The following is a 10,912-nucleotide window of genomic DNA, read 5'->3' as shown; positions in this document are numbered from 1 at the left end:
TATTATAATATAATTAGATATGATATTTTTAGTAATTAGTAAAGGTAGAGAAATATACGTTTATTTAGAGACAATTTGTTTAGTATTATATATGATAAAATTTAAAATCATTTTTAATTAATTTTAGAGAGTAATTTTTTGGTCAATAAAAATAATAAAATTAAAAACTAATTTTTTAGTTTCTAATTATCATATCATTGGATATTTAAATTTTGAGTCACTATTATCTATATTTAAATACCAAATTTTGAAGTAATTAAATTTTTTAAAATTATAAACTCTCTTTTTTGTGTCAAAGGAATCTTATGCAAAAATTAAATTAAGTTATTACACACAAAAAAAATTCAGAATTTTTGAAATGATGAGATTAATTTAGAAGTATCTTTTGTATTTTTTTATTTATCTAAATAAATTCAATAAATATTCAAATGTATATTTTTTTTATTAGAACAACTATAACTATTTAAGTCCCAAAACTAACCCAAATATAATTGAATACCTATACAATTGGTACAAAATATTATTTTTTTTAATTGTGGATTTTCTTATTTATAATGGGCTTTTGATTTTTATTCGAATTTTTATTTTCAGAACATAGTAAACTCTTCTAGATCTATTTTTTTAGAATGTATTATTTTCAATTTCATATTTTTATTTTCAAAATAAAAGATATTTTTGAAATTTTAAAATTGTGTTGGATGCAGGTTAAAAAATATTATTGGATGTAGAAAGAATTTGCTAAAGAAAAAAAAATCTTAATGTTCTACTCTTTAAAGTAATACAAATTTTACTATTGAAACATCATATTTTCTATCCTCTTAATTAAGGATTTTGTGGCTCGATAATTTCCATCACATTTTTTACTCCCTGAAACCCACTGCTCAATCAAGATATCAAAATGCTAAAAACGGAAACATTTTAGTGAAAGTTGGAAAAATGAAAAACATAATATTTAAAAGCATGAAAAATAATGCTTTTTTTTCATAAGTTAAAACTTTCTTCAAAAAAGTTGTAAAAGAAAATTTAATTATATATTTTTATAAAAATTAATAAATTATATATAAAAATTATATTTTAATATGCATATATATATATATTTACCATTTGTAATTTTTTTATTAATTATTAATATTTTTTTTATATATAACATAGCTTTGCCAGAGTTTCTGTTTGATTGATGGTAAGAATGATATAAAAAGTTACTTCAACCCAAACCAATTAAATGGATGATAAAAAAAACATTTTGTCTTAACATGAGTTAAAAAAATTCCAAATTATATAATATAAAAGTTAAAAAATTAAATAATGTATAATAAATATATTTTCAATCATTCAATTTTTAGATTGTATAATCTAAAATTATATTTTAAATTATATAATCTGTAATTAATATTTGTAATTTATATTTTAAATTATACAATTTTAATTAATTTTATAGTATAGTGTATATGAAAATATAATTTTATCTCAAAATTAATTTTTTCTGAGTTTCAGAATTTGCAATTAAGTTTTGAAATTAATTTTTCTGTTTTCAATTAAATAAAAGTTAATCTTATTAAAAATGCTAATTTTATACTTAGAGTTTGATTTTCTTCAAACAAGATCTGAAGCAAATCAAGATATATAAATACGCTGATAAAAAAAAATATATGAATATAGTAAATATAATAGTAGTAATGTGTCCGCATAAAAATTATGGGATTTTAACGTGAGGTTCATATTGGATCCATTAAATTAAAATGGTTGTTGGCTACCAAACAAACAAATTTAATATTGTACCAACCTAATGAAAGTAAAATATGAAAAAGACTATATATATTCTAAATGAATTACATATATAAAACAATTGTTGCATGACTTTATTTAATTCTTATCAAAAGTTTCATGGCTGACAGTGAGAACGGGCAAAAGACCTGTGAGAATGCTTAATTTGAATGCAATAAGAAAATTTTGGTGGGAAAACACAAAGTAGTTGAACCCACCTCTATAAATAATCTTGAAATTAAGTTTTCTTAAAATCACAACAAGAAAACTTCAAATTATAATTCTTTGTATTAGCGTTATCTTCTCTTCAGTTAAAATTTTTTCTTTCATCTAGTTATAATGGGACCTTACAAAATCCTTGAAAAGAGAGAGAACAAAGCAAAATCTTATCTCCAATTTTCAAACCCTTCAAACTGATTTTAAACCTAAATTATGAAAGATGAATTTATTATTTATGAAGTTAAAATAATCAAAATATTTTCTAGTATTATCAACAAATTTAAACATTTTCGTAATATTTAATTAAATTTGAATAAGTTGCACTAATGTTTAGTTATGTAATTTTAAACTTCACAATAATCGAAACACTCGATTTTTTTAAAAAGTTTCAACAATGTATGGAAATGTTAAACAAAATTCAGTTAATTAGTAATTAACTATAAGATAAAAACAGACCGTGTAATTTTACTACTAACAGGTGCCATTAGTATGGTTAAAATTTCATGAGACTCGATAAATAGTGTAAAATAAAACTATATTGTGATTTAATCATAACTTTTTTATGCAAATTAAGATTTTTTATTTAAAAATAATTGTTCTAAAGATTTTGCACGCAAAAATTGTGATAAATACACTATTAAACCTGGCAGGAGGAGTATTTTGTGGGTATTACGAGCTTGTGAAAAAAAAAAGAGAACTTTGAATTTATGAGAGTGAGTGACCAAACCAAGTATCACCAAAAATAAATATCTGACATTTATAATATAAGATGATTTATTAGTCGATTGTTTTTTACATCCTCACAGTTTCTACGTTAAAAAAAAAACTTGTTTTGATCTCTAAAGTTTTAATTCGTTTTAGTGCAGACAGTGTAAATTTGCAAAAACTAAAAAGGATTAAAAAATAAAAGTAGTAGTTTTTATATTGCTGAAGTGAAGGTAACATTGTAGAGGTTCAAGATTCGAAATTCATTATGGAGAAGAATGAGTTGGTGATAAGATAAAGTACAATAGTTAGGGTAACTTAATAAGAATTAAGATGAATTATATAGGTGATGTGAAATTACTGAGCCCATTTATTTTCACTTTTTGTACTACTCCTATTTCATTAGGTAGCCCATCATGACGTGGGTTATTTGAGTGATGCACCTCTTATATTTGACGAATTGCATAGCGCTGGTTCTTCCTCCATCTCCATACCTTCTTGTGCCACTTCCATATATTTTTTATATTCCAAAAATACCCTTTTTTAATATTTTGGATTACATAATTCGAAAGTTTTTTTCTAGATCCAGAATTAGCTTCTAGATTATGTAATTCGGAAGCCTTTTGTGATTAGCTTCCAGATTACATAATACGGAAGTCTTTTCTATACATAAGATTAGCTTTCGGATTATGTAATCCGGAAGTCTTTTTTTTCATATGTGTGATTAGCTTCCGGATTACATAATCCAGAAGTCTTTTCTAAATATGAGATTGACTTTCGGATTATGTAATCCGGATCATAGGCCTATTTCAAATGCAAAAAAGAGTTTTGGATTTTATAAATCTCAAGAACACTTCCGGATCCAAAAACAGCTTCCGGATTATGTATGGAGGTGGCACAAAAAAGGAGAAAACGGTAATTTTTACATTTAGTATGGGAGTGACAGAAGAAGGTATGGAGGTGTAGGAAGAAAGAGTCATTGCAGAGGCTTTATTCCCTTTGGGTTTGTACTTCATAGTTTGTGCTTTTTCTAAGGTTGCCAAAACCTCAACCATGGAGGGTCGTTTTCTGTGGTCAGATTCTAAACATTTGAGGATAAGTTGGGCTACGTGAGATGCAGCTCTAAGTGAATATTGGTCCATTATCCTTTTCATTCTCTTTTGGTCATCCAAAGATGACATAGTGCACTACACCAAATTCTGCTTATCTGAAGGTTGCCTTATCTGTACACATCGCTTTTAACATACAGGTGCCCTGCAATTTAGTCGTCAACAAATTATAATTTTTACATGAGTGTTGTTATATTGACAATTATCCACAAGATTATATCTGGAAATAGAAAAAAAATTTCTTTTACATGAAATAATTTGAGCAAATCGGTCATAAGTGTTGTTCTGTAGCATCTCTCTCTCAAATGGCATGTATAACAATGTGTTTTTCCTTAGCATATCTCTCTCAAATGGCATGTTTAGGAATAGAGTAACATTTAAAATTAGTATGTTATTTGAAGTGATTATACCTGTGGCGACGTATTCAGGTGCCCATGACCCGCGTGGTTACGTGGGATCTACCGTTGACGGGGCCAAGCGTTGCCAGTCCAAAATCTGATAGCTTGGCATTGAAATCCTAATGGATGGTCGCAACACAACAATGTGACCAGGTTAAGTTAATGATGAATGATAATTTTTGTCACCACTGAGTGCACTTATAACTAACTCATTAGTGTAGAAGAGAAGAAAAAATATAAATAGTAATTAGATGTGACAAAGAGGGAAAAGGGTGTGATTATTGATTGAATAAGGAGACAGATACATATCCTTCTTGGGTATGAAGTCAGGACCAATTGGGTTGGGCTTACTAGACACCATGTTTAGTAAGTGAGCTTAATCATTGTGTCCCTTTTATAATCTCTATTTAAAGAGATCATTGTACTTGTAATTGGTGTGCAACAGGATCGAATGAAAACCTAATACTTGCCCGTGTGGATGTAGGTTGCAGTTGGCGACCAAACCACGTTAAATCATGTGTTGTTTATTTTCTGCAGCTGATTCGTGATTATATGTGTTGCTTTCGCATGCGTTTTTCCCATCAAGTGGCATCAGAGTTTGGTTCGTTTACACACTAGAGATCCGATTAGCAGAATTAATCGACGATACATGAAAATTGTGGTTGTAGTAGCGTCCCAAAGCTAGGGTTTCGCAGATGCGGCATCAACATCCCAAAGTTAGGGTTTCACAGGGGTTGTAGTAGCGTTCCAAAGTTAGGGTTTCGCATAGGTGACAACTGTTGAAGATGGTTGCTGCCCCTTCAAGATTATGTTTGATGAAGACTTATATGTAGTGTTTGATGAAGACTTATATGTAGTGTTTGATGAAGACTTGTATGTACTTTCCATGTATTTGTGCTTTGCTTTAAGTGTGTCTTAGTTAGTGCTTAGAGGTTGTCTAAGAGTAGCTTTTTGCTGGGTAACTCACCTCATAATCACTGGCCATGTGATAAGAACAAGCATAAGTTTTCTAAAACTGTTTTTCACATGTTTTACACAAAAACACGTTTTACTGCATAAAAATAAATCTGTTCTTTTCCAAATAAACAGATTCATTCTCTTCACTGATGTCTTGGCTAAAGTCTTGTAAAAATTGGATTTTGTGCATCAGGTATTTTGACTAAGTCTTCTTCTTTTCAAAACGACTGAGTTTCAAATAGTTAAACTTCCTCTGTTTTCGTTTTGAAAAATAAATCTGTTCATCTGTAAATGAATAGACTCTTTTTGCCTCTGGTGCCATGTCATGCTTAAACGTTTTTCAGTTTTATCTCAGCACCAGAATGGTTGACTAAGTCTCCTCACTTAACAGATTCTCTAACTGCTTTTGAAAATAAATCTGTTCATTTTATTTTCAATCTGTTCATTTTATAACAGCTTTAACTGTTTTTCAAAATTCTGTTATAAGCTGGTTGTCTATAAAATGCAAACTTGTTTCTGAGTTAAATAACGATTCAAACAGTTCATACATTTGCAAAAAACAAGTTTTGACAGCAGAGAGTTAAGTGTTTTCAAGGATTAGCATTTGTTCTTCAAAGATTTCAAAAATCAAAAAGTGCTTGTTCTTGGTTTGGTTCCAAAAGCTTGGTGTGAGGTGCAGCTACTGTTCTAGCAATCTTGCCTATTGGTTTAAGGCTGATCTTTGTTACCTCAATCAGGTGTAGTCGTTTCACTTCTTATTACTTGTAAAAGTTTGGTTGAATCCTCTTCTTGATAGGTGTTCTTGGAGAGTTGATGTGTGTGTATGAGTGCTGAAATAGGTTTTTTCAGCAAGAGTACCTAAGTTCTTGTAGGTTTCAAGAACAGTGGGAAGTGTACTTGATTGTACTGTGTGTTAGTGAATTCCACCTGTTGTTGGTGAAGACTGGATGTAGCTCAGGTTGAGTGAACCAGTATAATTGCTTGTGTTCATTCTCTCTCTCTCTCTGCAATTTCGTTTCTGCATAATTGATAAAACAGCGAAGAAATAAATCTGTTCAATTGAAAATAAATCTGTTCTTTCTGGGCACAGTGCATACTGTTCTTGATTTCTGAAAAAGCTGTTTTAATCTGATAAGAACATATAAAATCTGCTAAAAGCCACTGGAACAGATTGATCGTGATAGGTTGCTCAAAAAAACTGTCAACGTCATTAATTGAACCTTAAACAATTGCTTAAAATTAAAGCTTGCTGTTCTGTGATTAAGTGTTCTTAATTTCTGGAAAATTGCTTCACATCAAGAAGAACATTCATAGTCTGTTAAAAGCCACTGAAACAGCTTGTTTGCAAAGATCACTCAATTAATTAGCATGCTACCAATTGAACCTTAATCACTTGCTTGAAATTGAAGCTTGCAGTTTTGTGTTTCACTGTTTTTCAAATCTGATATTTGTGTGTGTGCTGCTGAAAATTTTCACTGCATGATCTTGTGATTAATCTTGCTGAATTAAAAGCTTTTCAAACAAAAACAGTGCTGAAATAAATCTGTTCATTTTTACATAAATCGATTTATTTTCTGTAAAACTGGATTAAACACTGTTTCTGCGAAGAAGTTTTAAAAGGTCAATTCACCCCCCCTCTTGAACTTTGGCACTATTAAACCCAACAACAACAGCGTGCCAAAGCTAGGGTTTTGCAAGGGTTGCAGTAGCGTCCCAAAGTTAGGGTTTCACAGAACGACAGTAGCGTCTCAAAGCTAGAGTTTTGCAAGGGCTGCAGCGGCATCCCAAATTTAGGGTTTCACGATGGCCCAGGATTCGCGACAGCCCAGACCTGCGACTCGTAGCAGGTGCGCGCAGTAGGCGATGTGACATGTAGTGGTGTGGGTCACGACAGGAGTGATGGCGGCTCACGACGTTGTGCAGGTGGCTTGCTTGTAGTAGGGTCGTGTCCAGGTAGTGTGGCGGATCGCGTTTCGCAACAAACAGGTGCAGGTGCAGTGCGATGGCAGTGACAGAAGACGTAGGGTGGCGCATGCATTTTTCTGCTGGTGCAACAATGACGGTGCGGTGTTAGGCGCTTGGTGTGACTGTTTTTCGCTGCGGCACGAAGTTAAGATAGTTCAAATACTAAGCACATTAATAAAATGAATTCGATCTTAACCAGACTTATGTCAGTGGGCATTAAGTTCGATGATGAAGTTCAAGCTTTACTACTATTATTGTCTTTGCCTGACAGTTGGTCCAGAACGGTTACAACAATTACCAGTTTAGCAGGATCCGATGGATTCACTTTTGAGAAGATTCGTGATCTCATTCTTGGCGAGGATTTCCGAAGAAGGAGTTCTGGGGAATTATCTAGTGAATCTCTATATGTCATCATAGGTAAGAAAAATATCAGAGATAGTGGGAGCAAGAACAAAAGAAGGAGTCAGTCAAAGACTCGGGATTGCTGAAGTGTAACATGTTGGAACTGCAAGGAGGTGGGGCATTTCAGGAATCAATGCTCAAATGATAAATAAGTCAACATTGCAAAAGACTTCACGGACGAGGACCTTTTAGTCTGTTGCGCGGATAACAATGTGGATTCTTGGGTCATGGATTCTGAAGCATTGCAGAATCTAGTTATATGAGACTTTGGAAAGGTAAGACTAGCGAACAACAGAACTCTTGATGTTACGAGCATGGGTGACAGTGTTGAAGACACCAGTTGGTTTCTGGACTTTGAAGGATGTCAGAGTTGTTCCAAGCTTGAGGAAAAATTTGATTTCTGTTAGGCAATTGGACAAACAGGTACATGAAGTGAAGTTCGGAAATCAGCAGTGGAAGGTCGTCAAGGGAAATCTTGTCATGGTCTGCGGAAGAAAGAGAGGTTCGTTGTATATGGTCGGATTACCGTCTGAGGGAGTGACCATCCAGTTCAGAAGATAAACAAAGTCCGGTTCACAGAATCTCGTGGGCAGAAGAGGGTTGTCTTTACAAGAGAGAAACTCAGAGCCACAGGTCAGATTCAGGAATGAACGAGCATGGAAAGGTTCAGGTAGACCAGTCAAAGGTACTTGTGGCAGTGGGAGCATGGGTTGTGCTTCAGCTGAAGTTCCTAGGCGGCAGTGGGTTAAGAGAACCAGTATTCCAGCTGTTGAAACATCTCCAAAAAATTTCTTGTTAAGTATGGAGTATGTTTTGAAACTCAGAGGAGTTTTACCGAAGTCTTCAAAATCATTAAGAAGGCTGGTGGCAACTAGAGGTGGAACATTGAGTTTCATTGACAGATTACAGAAGTACATGTACACAGTTGAAGTGTAGGTGAACATTGTTCCATAGCTTCAAGTGGGAAATTGTTGGGTATGAAGCCAGAATCAATTGGGTTGGGCTGACTAGACATCATGTTTAGTAAGTGGCTTAATCATTGTGTTTCTTTTATAATCTCTATTTAAAGAGATCATTGTACTTGTAATTGGTGTGCAACAGGATAGAATGAAAACCTAATAGTTGTTTGTGTGGATGTAGGTTGCAATTGGCGACTGAACCACGTTAAATCCTGTGTTGTTTATTTTCTACAGTTGATTCGTGATTATGTATGTTGCTTTCGCATGCGTTTTTCCCATCAACCCCATCAAACAAAATGTTGGAGGACTTGAAGTCTCGATAGATGACAAAATTCTATTATGTATGCAAGAAAGCTAGTCCTCTAGTTGCTCCTATTGCTATCTTCAGCCTTATATCCCATGAAAGTGGATTTGACCTCCTGCATGTGCAACATTGCAACAACATCGGTAAGTAATTTAAACAAAACCGTTTATATTTTAGAGTTATTTCTTACTTTTGAACAAGTGGCTTTCAAGACTTCCCTTTTGCATGTATTCGTATACCAGCAGGAATTGATTATCCTTGCAGCAGTAGTCAATTAGTTTAACTAGGTTTGGATGAGAGAGCTTCCCCAAAAGTTCCACTTCACTCCGCATCCAAATATTATAAAATTCACTATTGAAATCAACTTTCATTAAAACAAATATATATATATGTAATTGTTTTTTATAAGTGTTTATAAGTACTTTTTTACGTAATAAATCACTGTAGGAGTTCTAAAGTTTAAATTAAAAAAAATCAATTTTGAATAAAAATATAAAGACGAATAACATATTTAATTCTATTAATAATAGATTTTTTTACGTATTATGAATTACAGTATATTAATGACAGAGTGTACCTTTTTTAGGAAAAATTGAACATTAATGTTTTCTTAAATATTAAACACTGATTAGCATGTGTGAATAAAATAGTGACCCCTTAGTTTTATATATGGTTCGTGATTCTTGACACCCACACTTGTTGAAGAAAATATACACATCAGATTCTGAGTCCTGGTTATTACACATGGACCAATTCTTGCAATGACATACTACTTGGAAACAAAATCACTACAAAGATTTAGCTAAAACCCAAACAACTTTAGGATATGCTTTATTATTTTCTAAATTTATACACACTCAAACACTATTGAGGTGGGTTATGAATCAGTTTTATACGTTAACTCAGCATTCATCAAGGAATAACGTTGATATAGATTCAAATCATGTAATGGAAGTTGAAGTAAGTTAAAAACGCATAAATTATCACTTATCAACACAATCATGAAAAGCAAAAAGACTTTTGGCGCACACCCACAAACACTAAAGCACAATTGAAGGTAATGAAATGAAATCACTAGAAATTTTGAGGAATCATAAGGTAATGAAATGAAATCATTATGATAGGAATTTTGAGGAATCAGAAAGAAACATACATTCCATTCTTGTAGACCCTGAAGGCTATCAGGCTTAGATTTCTCATCGCAACGGGAATTCCAACACCAACTCTAGAGGGTTTGAACGTGTTCTCATCAATTCACCCTTTGAAAACACGTCCAAAACCATATTCACCTAGGACGGTGTCTGGTCTGAAGTTTCTTGTCGTACTTTTTAACTCATCCAATGTGTAATTTATAACCGTTTCCTTCTTCTCCTCTGATCTTCCTGCATTAAATCACTTAATGCTTTCATTTTCAATGTAAGTTTCAACATCAATCCACCCTAATAATCCTATATTTCACATATATGATACTGAAAACAAAAACTATATAACTTGCATATTTTATTTTATGTTAGGGGTACACACACAAACCCACACAATTGTATATATTCGATCATGATCATATGTATGTGTACCTTGGGGAAGCTTATTGATGGTGGGAATCTTGTACTCGGTCTTGTTACTATCATCTGGCTTTCCAAAACAGTTTCCCATGATAAAGTGATGATGCTAGAACTATGTGATTGAAAAGAAAGGACTGAGCCCGAGGCAGAGAAGAATATTGCTTCTTGACTCTTTCTTTGTTTTTGGTTACTGAATGAAAATGATTCCCTAATCCCACTAGACTTTTATACTAATTGGTTAGGACTTTGTATGTAAATATTCCCTAATCCCACTAGACTTTTATACTAATTGGTTAGGAATTTGTATGTAAATATTTAGTACCTCAGAGTTCTCAGCAAAAGCAAGATCACTACTTTAATAAATTTTTTGTTTCTTTTTCTCACTTTCTAAATTGGAAAGAGGGAAAGAAACATTAGGGAGAATACTAAAATTAATTATGTCTTGTAAAGATATTATTATTATTATAAATTTATTGTACATTATGGCTTGTCTACGTTGTATTTTTGTCACTCAAGAAAAAAATTAACGCATTCCATAATAAAGTATAATATTTATATACTTTCAAAT

At 32.3% G+C, this 10,912-nt stretch overlaps 1 pseudogene; it reads right to left on the bottom strand.

The window, feature by feature from the left end:
* Window positions 1-3,497: 3,497 nt before the first annotated feature.
* On the bottom strand, window positions 3,498-10,547 carry LOC137839113 (putative serine/threonine-protein kinase CST; annotated as a pseudogene).
* Between the last annotated feature and the right edge of the window lie 365 nt (window positions 10,548-10,912).

Source organism: Phaseolus vulgaris, chromosome 3 (assembly GCF_051622355.1).
Source record: "Phaseolus vulgaris cultivar YP4 chromosome 3, ASM5162235v1, whole genome shotgun sequence".
Lineage (NCBI taxonomy): Eukaryota > Viridiplantae > Streptophyta > Magnoliopsida > Fabales > Fabaceae > Phaseolus > Phaseolus vulgaris.
Note: the sequence above shows the minus strand (reverse complement) of the source record. Positions and strands in the feature narration are given on the sequence as shown.